The sequence below is a fragment of the Mus caroli genome, unplaced genomic scaffold, assembly GCF_978045245.1.
Source record: "Mus caroli unplaced genomic scaffold, Mus_caroli_1 scaffold_5, whole genome shotgun sequence".
Taxonomy (NCBI): Eukaryota; Metazoa; Chordata; class Mammalia; order Rodentia; family Muridae; genus Mus; species Mus caroli.
In genome coordinates this window covers 127,676,519-127,689,324 of record NW_028227260.1, presented here as the reverse complement: position 1 = coordinate 127,689,324, position 12,806 = coordinate 127,676,519, and the positions used below count along the sequence as shown (strand labels likewise).

The window sequence follows — 12,806 nt, the reverse complement described above, 5'->3', positions numbered from 1 at the left end:
CAGCTAACATTCTTACACAGCCTGGGACCAGGTGCCTGTGGATGGTACGACCATGTATCAATTAGGCTGGCCCTTCCTGTATCAATTAGCAATCAAAACAATGGCCCCCACAGACATGATTACATGCCAATAGAAACTGTGCAATCTGTCAATTAAGCATCCCTCTTCTTGGATAACTCTAAGTTGTGTCAAGTTGACACTGAAAGCTAACCAGCACAGTGAGAAGTCTTCTTCTGACTGTTGGCAGCACCATAGGCTCGAGGCCAGGATAGGAGAGAAGAGGAGAGAGCCTGCAGAACACTTGTGTTCTACCTGTTTCTTGACTGCCATGAAGCCAAGAAGCTCTTCCGAAACGTGCTCCTTCTACCGTGGTGTTCTGTCGGAGTGGGCGGGGCCAAGAAACCAGGAGACTCCCAAAAGCTTTTCTCCTGTAAGTTATCTGGTCCCGCATTTTGTCCTAGTGACAGGAAGTCTGCTTAACACAGCTCCCAGCAACCCAACTTCCTTCTGCTGGGTCCTACCTTTTAAAGGTTTCATTGCTTCACAACAATGCCATATTGGACACCAAGTCTTTAAGACACGGACCTTTAAGGAACACATAAGAATGACCCACAGATGCTTGAACCCAGTTGGCATAGTAATGATCACAGGTGTGCCAGGCAATAGGTGCAACAACAGTTATGCTTGGCTGGACCTCCATAGAGCGTTAGGGAGTAGCCTGATCATCATCCTGTAGGTATATGTCAATCAGCTGGTGTTAACTTAGGGTCAGCTGTATAGTAACTATAACACTGGAGGACGGAGATTAAGGACACACTTCTAGAGAAACAGACATCTTGGAGTCCTTCAGCACAAGACCTGGTATCATAGTCTATTTTGTTACTGTAACAAAATACCACGGACATGGTAATTAAAAGAGGGAGAGAAACACACCCCCCTTTTTTTCTCATTGTTCTGGAGGCTGGGATGTTCCAAGGCATGTTGACAGCATCTGGCTTCAGTGCTGTGTGGATGACTTCACATGAGAGCAAGTGACAATGTGCAAAATAACCACACTGTTTAAAAACACAAAACAAAATGACAACACTAATAAGAATGAACATATTCCTGTCAGAACAAACCCACTCCTTTAATCCATTCGTGCACACTGTACCTGCCTCTCTTCTCGACACCGCTGCACTGGGAATTAATGTTCCAACACTTGGAATTTCAAACCAAAGCTGCAGAAAAGGTGCTTAGAAATCAATTAAACTTGTGCTGTATAGAACAAGTACTATCAGCCACATCTGGCTACAGAGAATTTGAAATGGGGCAATTGCAAAAGATGTTCTCTAAGAGTGAAATACACACCAGAATCAGAAGAATTTGCCTGAGGAAAATAACACGAAATTGACATTTCATTTATACTCCTTATATTGATTATATGTTAATATTATGGCATTTTAATATTTTATAAATAATCAATTACATAAAATAAACTGCCAAATATATAAAATTACAAGGGGAGGAGGCTGGAGAGATGGCTTCGTGGTTAAGGATACTTGCTGCCCTTCCAGAGAACATGAATTCAGTTCCCAGAATTCATATCTGGTAGCTAATGACTGTCTATAACTCCAGTTCCAGAGGATTCAACTCCCTGTTCTGGATTCCACAGCACATGCACGCATGCAAGTATGTTTCTGTCTCTGTCTCTGTCTCTGTCTCTGTCTCTGTCTCTGTCTCTGTCTCTGTCTCTCTCTCACACACACACACACACACTAATGAAAAATAAAATAAATTTTAAAACATTCACAAAGAGACAGGAGGAGCCCTTTGAAGTGGAGGAAAGCATTCACTTTCTGATTGTGATGATGTTTTCACAGATGCTAGCATATGTATCAAACTGAACACTTTCAATATGTGCACTTCATTCTATGCCAACTGTATGACACTAGAAAAATGAAAGGACAAATTTCACCTCTTTTGTTTTTTCCAGTGAGGCTACTAGGACATTTTGAATTACACACGTGACTTGCGTTGCATCTCTATTAAGCAGGGCCAACCTAGAGGTTCTGGTTCATTTTACAGATTATAAAGCTAAGGTGCAGAAAGGAGGAGCCTGTTCATGTAAAGGATAAAGAAAATATTTTTCCCTAACAGCCAGCACCAGCATCCACAGAAGCAGAAATATGCTGCCGAAACCTTGAAGTATTCTTTTAAGGGTGGAAAAGGGATGTCTGTCCTTTAGGTCCATCACTCCTGTAATCCATAACAAGGCTTCAGGAGGCAAGGAAAAACTTTGGAACTATGTTAGATAACTTGGAGGAAAACAGCAAGGAGCAGAGAAGAGAGTCAGAAGTCCCAGACAGATGGAAGAAGTCTAGGGACCCCTACCAAAGATTTTTACGAAGGTCTTATTTTCTAATTGTGTTCTTGTGAAGAACTGAAGAAAAGCCAAGGTTTCAAACCTTCATCAGTCTGGTAGGGACAGAGAACATGGCCCCAAACCACAGGGACTGGGAAAGGGGTAGGGCAAAGAGGACTGACCACAAGATATATTTTCCCACCCCATGGAATTGACAAATATCATGGGTAGGGTTGTCTTAGCACTGACCTAGCACAGAGGTGAAAAAGGCTAGAGGTAAAGTCATTTAGGTCCCAGGGAGTATGGGGGCCCGAGGAAAACTCAGGAATCCAGTTGGGTGGATTAGAAAGGCAAAGGCAAAGAACAAAGAGACTGTAGATGGTGGTAAACCGCCGAATGGGTGCTGGAAACTAAACGCAGGACCTCTGCAAGAGCCACACGTGCTCTTAATCGCTGAGCCATCTCTCCAGCCCCATGCTGTCTTTTTCTATGTGCATTGCGAATGATGAGCAATCTAGGCTTAGCACAATCCTAGGAAGTAAGTGCCCCTTTGGTCCCCATTGAGCAGGTATAGAAATAAAAGCTTACGGAGGCTCCTGAGTCACTCAGTGCTGCATAGCTGGTTAGGAATGGAGCCCAGAAGCAAACAGCAGATCTCATGCCATAGCTACTACTCAGACTACCTCTGGGATGGGCAGAAATAGGATGATGGTGGGAGGTGCAAGCTATGACTTGAGCAAGCAGAGTCAGGGCGGGACCCAAGAACACCTGACATCTCATGGAAAGCAGAGATTATCTGGGTGGCTTTAGGCATCGGGTGGTACCTGAAGGGGAAGTCATCTAAGAGCAGGTAGAAAAAAAGTAGTTTCAAGCTACATCTTCAGGTACCCAAGGGCAAAGAGTGTCATAGAGATGTGGAGGACTCACTAACAACAATTCATTCACCTTGGCTTGATTCAAACAAGGAGTACCACCCTCCTCCCACACCTTACCCAGATATGCTTATTTTCCAAAGGGTATCCCTAAGCCCCACCATCTATCCACTAAGCTCTGAGGCCAATGTTCATCTGAGGACAAGAATGGAAAATCCATCATGCTCCAGGCAGGAAATTCCACAGTGAAGGCCCTTAAGCGTCATCCCTGCAGCAGGGGCCATCCCCCATGCAAGACAGGTCCGTTCCTGTTTTGTTTGTTTGAGGACTGGATGTTGTTATTCCCTGCTTTGCAGCCTGTGTTTATGTCAGGGAATGTTTACCATCAGAAAACAAAGTCCAGGCCAGGGTTGGGCCACTAAGCCCACTGTGGAGCCCTTCTCTCTGGCATTTCCGGGCTTGCTCCCTCCTGATGAATTTCTCAATTGAACAACATCAAAGATATTCTCTTCTAGCCTTTCTCTCATCTTCAAGGGACTGTAGTGCGGAGAGGAAGCCATTTGATTCTTGAAGCAAGGTAACTAACATTAGGCTTGACGTCCCCGCCTGACTCCGTCCTGAATGAGAGACAGAATAGTCTTGCCCACGACACCCAGCAAGCAGCAACATAGAATGCCAGGCTTTCCCTCTCAGGCCTCTCCCAGAATTCATCCATTCACAGGAGGACAGGGCCAGGCCTTGGAAGGTAGCCTGGGACAGCATTAAGTTGGATAGCAGAACTGGACTGCAAGACCAGAGAGGCAACACCACTTGCTTCCAGTAGTAGCATCTTCATTTTGCAGATGAAATAACGGTGGTGGGAGTGATGCTGAAGTTCAAGGCTAGAAAAACACCAGATTGAGAATCGGGGAACAAGGACTACACACAAGGCCTCGGCAGCCATCTTGCCAAAAGTCCCTTGATGCCTTTCCTCTGTCTCCTCAGGCCTTTTTGTCTCGGGGACTTGACCTCTGGCCCGGGGCCAAACTAACCACTCTTTTACTCTTCATCAACAACAGGTTCCTGCTACCATCTGATACAGCTAAATCCGTCTTCTTCACAGCCCAGTATAAGTCTCTTTCTCTGCTATGCCTCTTACTGCGTTTCCCCTCCCCATGAGTTGCATTGGTTTTGCAAATATCCCCCAATGGCTCGTACATTTCCTGACACTCTCCTATGTGAGTGAACACAATCCATTAGAGCACAGACTTCCCTCTCTTTTCCTCTCCTACTTTTCCTTCCATTCAGTAACTGACACACTGTAGGCCAGGGAGATAGTGATATAATCCAGCATGCTTCTCATCAGCAGGGAAATCAACTGAGCAGTTTGGCTAGTAGTGATTGACGACAGGGTCAGTGAATGGACTGGTAGCAAATAGAACAGAATAAAAGAGATACTAGAAAGACGGCTGGGGCTATTGCTCAGTTGGTAGAGTACTTTCTTAGCATCCACAATTTGATAGCTCATCACCCACATTTGATATCTATCACTTTATTTTTTTTTCTTCAAGGGAACAGACTTTATTAGTTTACTTTGGTCTTCTCTGATAGGGCATTTGAAGGGTTCTCTGGCATCCCCTCATTTTTTTTTTTTTTTTTTTTTGGCAGCAGCTGCAGCAGCTTTTAAGGCCCTTCTTTGCTTCTTCAGCTTTTGCCCCTCCTGGTAAACCCAAATGCACAGAGCCTTTTTGGCCAGGAAGCGGTGGTGAACCTTTTGGAAATGAAGACGGGGTAAGGTATGTTCCACCCCCAGCTCCTTACATGTCTTTTCGAAGACATCCTTATAGTTGGTCTGATGGAGGATTTTGAGCAACATTTTCCTCTGGTCGATGCTCATCAGCAGATGGCATTTGTGGACTTTGTCCTTTTTTTTTTTTAATTTATTTTTTTATTAGGTATTTTCCTCGTTTACATTTTCAATGCTATCCCAAAAGTCCCCCATACCCACCCCCCCAATCCCCTACCCACCCACTCCCCCTTTTTGGCCCTGGGGTTCCCCTGTACTGGGGCATATAAAGTTTGCAAGTCCAATGGGCCTCTCTTTGCAGTGATGGCCGACTAGGCCATCTTTTGATACATATGCAGCTAGAGACAAGAGCTCCGGGGTACTGGTTAGTTCATATTGTTGTTCCACCTATAGGGTTGCAGATCCCTTGAGCTCCTTGGGTACTTTCTCTAGCTCCTCCATTGGGGGCCGTGTGATCCATCCAATAGCTGACTGTGATCATCCACTTCTCTGTTTGCTAGGCCCCGGGCTTTGTCCTTTTGATGTTTCTTCATGTATTCTTCATAACTGCAGATCCTGACTATCAAGGCAACAATTCGAGCCTCCAAGGTTCTGGAATCCTCAGGGTTTTCTGCAAACTTGTTCATCAATTGTTCTTGATTTTTTAACTTCTCTTTCCTGTTGGCCATTTCCAAAGACAAGATTCTTTTCACATCATCAACCTTCTCCATGTTGGGGGTGATGTTCTCGTCATCTTTGGTGAATGCGGAAGAGGGTGGTTCATCGTCTTGCTTGGGTTGGACTGGTTTCTGGACGGTGTAGGCATGCGCGGCATGCAGTAGACACAAAGACTGCAGGCCGCAGTGTGCAGAGAGCAGACTGACAGCTACTTCCACCCCTCAGTGCAGGGACTGGGGCCTGAGTCACCGCCTGGGTACTGAAGGAGCTCAGCGCATGCCAAGCGGCCCATAGCATGGTGATTCCTGACTCGGCAGAGTGGGGGTGGGGTAGGGGTGGGGGAGACCGCCACTGACTGCTCCGTGGTGGCTCCAGGTTACATGGGTGCCATCTATCACTTTATTAACTGGGTATGGCAGTATATGCCTGTAACCCCAGCACTCAGAAAATAAGATCTGGAGTTTAAGGCCATCCTTCTACACTGTGAGTTCAAGGTCACCCTGGACTACATGAGACTTTCCATTTAGAAATAAGTAAGTAAGTAAGTAATAATGAAACTAAGTACTGTTCAGAGGGCAAAGTGTACTTACATAAAAGGTCAGGCACCAAGTATATGGTTAGGTTGATGTTTTAGTTCTGATGCTAGAGTCAGGCTTAGAATCAAGGTATCGTGCTGCCTAGTGAAACAAGGTGATACCCTGACAGTGACTTCATTAGCATTGTCCTGAAAGCAAAAGACATTATTATACTCGTTGAAAGAGTCTGAGATATATACCCCCTTACACATGCACACACATACACTGAGCATTGCAGACACCCCTTTAAATGCAACAGCTTCTAATGAAGAAGTGACTACAGCTTAGAGGCTCATGGGGGACATGTGTGCCACCGCTGTTTTCACAGCGAATATACACAGACTAGTAAACTGAGAAGGCGGGAAGAGAGCAAGGTGCTTGTCTTTGCAGCTCTCTGCCTGTCCCTTCCATATATAGGGAATGGGGTTCTTCAGCTTGGTGACTTCTAAAGCTCACGGGTGAAGTTTGCCTGGGCACAGCCTCTTATGCCAAGCCCTCACCCAAAAGTCCACAAAGGAAAAAGATCCACCTAGGCCATGCCAGGCCACTGTAGAAGGCCATGTGTATACAAAAGTATGGAGCCTGACTCCTGGTGGCCGCCCTACCCCTTCTCATCTTTGTTCAGGAAGTCACTTTCTTGGTAACATCTTTTCTGACCACCATATTTAAAACGGCTCCCCTTCCAAGTCTCCTTCCATGTTTAACTTCTCTCCAGTGATGTTTATCACCAAGAGGCATTTCTTAGTCTTCTGCCCGTCTCTACTGCACCATGCACACCACAGGAGCAGAGGACTCTAGGCTGTTGGATTCATGGCTAGAATCTTGGGACCATGAACTTTACCTGGCCCACAGCTGGCCCTCGGGAAGGAGTTGCTGCGTGGGTGAGGTCATGGCTTCAGCTGTTTGTGAGCTGTGCATGACGCTGTTTCACACTGTAGCACTCCTTGGTTATTCTTCAGGGAGAGGCGTGGAGTGTAGGAGCAGCCTCTATAGAGTCCACTAGGCTGGCAAGTATGAGATCCTAGCTTCAAGTCGAGACAAAGTCCTGCATACATGACTTCCCTGCTGAGATCTATGTGCGTGGAGAAGGGCTGGGTTTCAAAAGTTTTCATCACGTACGAAACGGATGCCAAAATGCAGCAGTATCGGGGCCATTGTTTGTTTACCACAACTGTCAGCAGACAGGATCTAAACTGCAGGAGGAGTTGATGTAGCACTTCCTAAGCAACCTGGCTCAACAATAACCACAACAGAAACAGGGGAATTCCCCAGGTTAGTGACTAATAATAGCTCACTTCGCACTAGCCAGCTGTGTGACCTCGGGCAAGTTCTCTGACCTCTCTGAGCTTCAGTAGTCTCATATGTAAAAAGTAGGCTTCTGAGACTAAGATGAATTGATAGAAGGAAGGTGTCTGGAACAAGGCATAGTACATGGTAAGCAGTATATAAACATTACTGTTTGTGTTGTTCTTTGTAGATCATAAGTGTCTCAAGAGAGGATCTATAATCCCATATGGCTAGCACAAAATACGTAAGCTGAGGGAGGAGACCGTGATGTTATTGCAGATAGTCAGATCTCTATGAGATGACCTGAGAGATCACTCTTCTCACTATGAGGAGACCTGAAAGATGAAATGATCCAGCCTGCAAAGTCCTGAGGGAAGAACTTTCCAGGCACAAGAAACAGCAAGTGCAGAAGCCCAGAGGCATCAAAGGGCTTGGGGCTTTCCTGGAATGGAACAGAGGCCATTGCTCCTGGGTGGCTGAAGGGCCATCCGCTGGGAGCAGCAGGTATGAACTGATCCCACAGAAGGGAGAATGTACAGGGGCCATGAGCACAAGGGTGGCCTCATCGTACTGAGACCATTCCCTATAGCAACTTGTCAACACATTGCACAATCATCCACGATCCATATCCTGTCAGGAGAAAGATGTGACACCCCCTCCCCCGCCCCCGTCACCCATTTCCCTGTCTGAGTTTTAGACATCTCAGAGCAGCAAAGAGTGTCCATCTTAGATTTTGTCACTTTAGACTTTGCACTCATTCACACAAAACCTGAGCTTCTGGTTTTTGTTTGCTCATTCTTTTTTCCCTCCTAAAGTTCCGATTTCTGGTAGCCTAGGCCAGCCTTGAACTTGATTGATATGTGGGAGAGGAGAGGATGAATTTGAACTCCTGATCCTCTTGTCCCCACCTCCTGAGTGCTGGGATTACAGTGTGTGCCTTCCTGTCTGTCTGGGGCTGGGCTTTGCGACAGACAGTAAGCTTGCTATGCTGCCTCCGAAGGCCCCTCAGAAAGCCAAGCTCCCGTGTTGAAGAGAACAAGCTTTCCAGTCTGTCTGAAACCACACTGGGCAGCTGGACAAGCTGGGCAGCTCACATGGTAGGCAGGTTCCCCAGGAGTCCCCGTGGCACACGTGTCTTATACCTACTACAATGGATATGCAGGGGTGAATAATTCCAAGCCATGTTGGACACCCTGGCTGCTTTATTTATTTGTTTATTTATTTATTTTTGAACCAGTCTTACTATGTAGTTCAGGCTGGCCTTGAATTTACAATCCTTCTGACTCACCCTCCCAAGTGCTGGAATTACAGGGAATATAGACAAGCATGTTATCACACAGTTTATAACTACTTGGCAGATAATCCTCTCTGCTTGTCTGTCTGTCTGTCTGTCTGTCTGTCTGTCTGTCTGTCTGTCTGTCTGTCTCTGTCTCTGTCTCTCTTTCTCTCTCTCTCTCTCTCTGTCTCTTTCTGTCTCTGTCTCTCTCTCTCCTCTCTCTGGTGCATTTCCTACCTAACATTTTAGAATTGCCCTTTGACCTTCAAAAACTCTCTACAAGGCTCAGGCCTAAAAGCACAGTGTATGGTAAAGATGATATGCAACAAATATTCTTTGTTATTCTTTTGTTATCCTATATATCCCACCATCCCTTGGAGTTAAGTTTTGGCAACATATTAGCTCTGACTGAGAAAGAATCAATGGAACTACTGTGGGATATTCGTAGTGCTATGAAATATAATGTGGTGACGGGGTACCTTTGGTAGCCTGAGTCAAGGTGCACCCCTAAGAAATTATGACATGCAACAGATCTGGTGTAAAGGGGGTTTATTGGAGGAGAGGAGAGGAGTAGGTCCTAGGGAAGGGGTAGAGGCAGCAAAAGAGCCATAGATAGGCAGACAGGCGGGGTCAGAGTCATGGGGGCAGAGAAAATGGGGGCATGGATGGGCCAGGGAGAGGGAGAGGGAGAAGGGGAGGGGAAGGAGAAGGGGAGGGGCAGAGGAGGGGAGAGGGAGAGGGAGATGGGGTGGTGTTCAGGTCCCTTTAGTTACTGTGCATAGCTGGTGCACTTGGCGGTGGGTGGCGGGTGGCAGAAGATGACATAAGCAAGTGCTAGGTCTCTGAGAGCAAGTCAGTGGAATTACCTGTCCACTAACAACTGGGCAGCAGCATCAAGACTTACTGTGCTGTTGTGGGCTGGATTGTATCCTCCAAAGGAGCTTTCTTAGACTGTCTGGATCTGGAGCAAAGAACGAAAGGTGGGGTCCTGATGCAGTTACCATGAGCACCATTATCAGAGGATATCTTTCTCTTTCCTGGGTGAGGATGCAATGAAAAGACACCATTTGCATGAGAGGAAGCTGGCCCTACTTAGACACAAAACCTTCCCATGCATTGATGGGAGACTGACTTCCCAGGTTTCAGAACCAAGGAATAGATGCCATGTGGTTAAGTGGTTAAGGCCCCGTTTTTTGGCTCTTTGTTATGGCAGCCTGAGGTAGGACTCCCTGCTTTCCCAGGTCTTTTTGGCTGTGATTTGGAGTTCTTGGAGGCCACTGGTTTCAGGCAGCTTCCCTAGCCGTTGTCCAACCTTTGCTACACGGTGTGAGGAATAAAGAAGCCTTTTTGGTACATTTTGATTTCAGGATGTTTGTTATGCCGCTTGACCTACTGTATACAGATGGCAGGGGGGAAAAGGACCTACCACATCACTTCTATCCAAACAAGAACAAAAGTAGGTTAAGTGGTATCCACAACTCTCCCTAGGCCGGCAGGCCTCCATCACTGAGCTGGGGGAGGGGGAGGGGGGTAGGGACTCACAAGTCCTGAGAATTAAGACCTGTAAACTTGGCATCTTGACTCCCTGGATGCAGCAAACAGTGACTGTTTAAACCTCTCAAGGATTTCATCAACATTTCAAATATGGAAACAAGGGAAGCCCTAGTGGGAGGCAGAGTATTGTTTCGAGAAAAGCCCCATTCAGATGCACACCACTCCCTTAGCAGGCTCCCTGCCTTCATCTTCTGGGACCCCAAAAGCCCATTCTTCAGGGCTAATTTTTTTCAGGAGGGTGGGGAGGCTGAAAGGACAGGCCCAGGGCTTTGGAGCTGCCCTGGTCACAAAGCAGGAAGCTGACTGACTGACTACACAGCTTGGCTCACTATTAAGCCTCTGCTGCCCCTTGAGGAGGTCGGAATGTCCATCAAGAGTAGAAGGCCTATGCTGCTACCGCTGCTTCTCTATGGCTTCTCTGTCCTTGCTGTGAATCTCTTGCCATGTCTCCTGCATGACTCTCTCTTTAGATCATTCATGGGGAAGGGCGGGGATTGAATATGGGGATCTTGTTCAAGTTCATTTTTGTGAAGACTTACCATAAGAATCTTCTTCTATCAGAAGAGGCTTTCCAAAATCTTTTCTCCAGTCATGGCTAACCTCCCCTAAGGAAACCTTTCTGTACTGCTTACTGAGCTCGTGATAACACAAGGTATAGCTGATGTCTACTGATGCTACTATGTACTATTAGTACATGGTACTGGCTCACTTTGCTTCTACTCTGTCTAATCCGATCCTCTTAGTCCTAGAGGGAGGGGTGGTCATCCCCACTCTGCACCCAGGGAAACATGTTCAGAGAAGGGAAGTGACATATCTAGACTTGCATAGGGAACATATGGCCTAGCTGGAAAGCAAGCGCTTCTGATTTCCAGGCCTTGACCCTACTCACTGCTCTCTCCTGTTCCCAGAAGCTTGACACCCCCCCTCCCGCCCCATCATAACCTTTCTTCAATTGCTCCGAAACAAAACCAAGAGAAGACTTTAAAAGGGCTTTAAATTTAAGTGTTGTATTTTCTGCAAGGACTTTAATGGGGAGGGATGGTTGTTTTTTTAACTAATCAAAACTTTACCAGGGCTGGTAATGAATGCCTTTAGTTCTAGCATCCAGGAGGCACAGGCAGGTGGATCTACATGAGTTTGAGGTCAGCCTGATCTACAAAGTGAGTTCCAGGACAGCCAGGGCTACACAGAGAAACCCTGTCTCACAACAAAGTCAAACAACAACAACAACAACAACAACAAAAATGAAAAACCTTACCTCTTCTTCTTTAGACAGGACTCTAGAGTTAGTATTAATTGTATACATATGCAGTACATATATAATCTCATCTAATCATTACTACATCCCTGAGATGTGTGTGTAGTGTACAGACAAGGTAGCTGAAGCTCAGAGGTTTTGGTTTTGACATGCAAGGAAAATGCATTTGGTGAACTAATGAAACCTGCTTTCTTCATCCCAGGATGCTTCTAACTCACTAATGGGTCCCTACTAATCCTTTCGCTTCTCCCCTGGCAATTTGGTATGCTAGGCCTTGTGATCTAAAATAGCTGAGGTTAATAATGGTGTTTGCTCTTTAATCTCCAGGCTCCAGTATTGAAGTTAAGGCTCAGCACGTTGTTCAGTGGGTATTTACCAGACAGTGCGTGAGTAGGGCTTCTGGATGTCCCGGAACTGGCAAACAGGTCTCACAGCTTTCATTGGCTCCACCCCTTGATACAAGTGGGAAGTTGGGGACATCCTAGGATTGCGAGATTGGCCTAGCTTTGTTTATTCTTCCCACCTCAGCCCCGAGAAGGATGAGGAGGTGCCAAGAGAATTCCACCCAGAAGGATGGGGCTTGAGCTTTGAAGAGGGAAGAATGACAGATCTATCAAAAAGTCATGGCTGGCTAGACATCTGCTTGGGTTGCAGGTCTGCAGCTCCTCCTGCCTCAGTCTATATATGAGAGCAAGGCGAGGGGAAACTGACCAGGGCTGGGCACTGAGCACTGTGGTGGGGCCCGTGGACGGCATATTGTTTTCCTGCCATTAAGGAGCCACCTCAGAAGATAGCATGTCTGAGTTGTTCCATCCATGAAGACCGGCCCTAGGGACAAAGATCTCTGGGGATCCTCTGGAAGGAAGGATAAAAATGTATAGTAGAGATGGATGCTTGTGTGCGTGCGTGTGCGTGAGTGTTCTTCTGATTACCCTGGATCCATCTTACCTTCTTCTAAGAATCTCTACAGACCCCTGCCTCCTCGAAGTTCCTCCAAGGCCAGGCTGGCTTAGCACTGGAGGGAAAGAAGACTAGGATATGGGTTGCCAGGTCCTTCCCAGCGTCAGGCCTAACAAGGGAGGCAGGTGAGGCTTCGGGGCACTGAGTGCTCTGATGTGCACACTCGGAGCTTGGCCCTGCACCTGCTCAGGTTTCTCTTTTGAGTGAGCAGGGACCGCCCTCCTTAGTTTCCTACCC

General features: G+C 46.7%; 1 long non-coding RNA gene and 1 pseudogene across 1 annotated transcript; both read right to left on the bottom strand.

Moving 5' to 3' along the window:
- Positions 1-4,779: 4,779 nt before the first annotated feature.
- Positions 4,780-5,956, bottom strand: LOC110286168 (small ribosomal subunit protein uS15m-like; annotated as a pseudogene).
- A 1,617-nt stretch (positions 5,957-7,573) lies between these two features.
- LOC147004796 (uncharacterized) lies at positions 7,574-12,587 on the bottom strand. Its single transcript, XR_015047107.1, has 3 exons — positions 12,558-12,587; positions 9,702-9,834; positions 7,574-7,646 (listed from the first exon to the last, which is right to left on the bottom strand). It is a non-coding gene; the product is annotated as an uncharacterized LOC147004796 (long non-coding RNA).
- Positions 12,588-12,806: the final 219 nt, after the last annotated feature.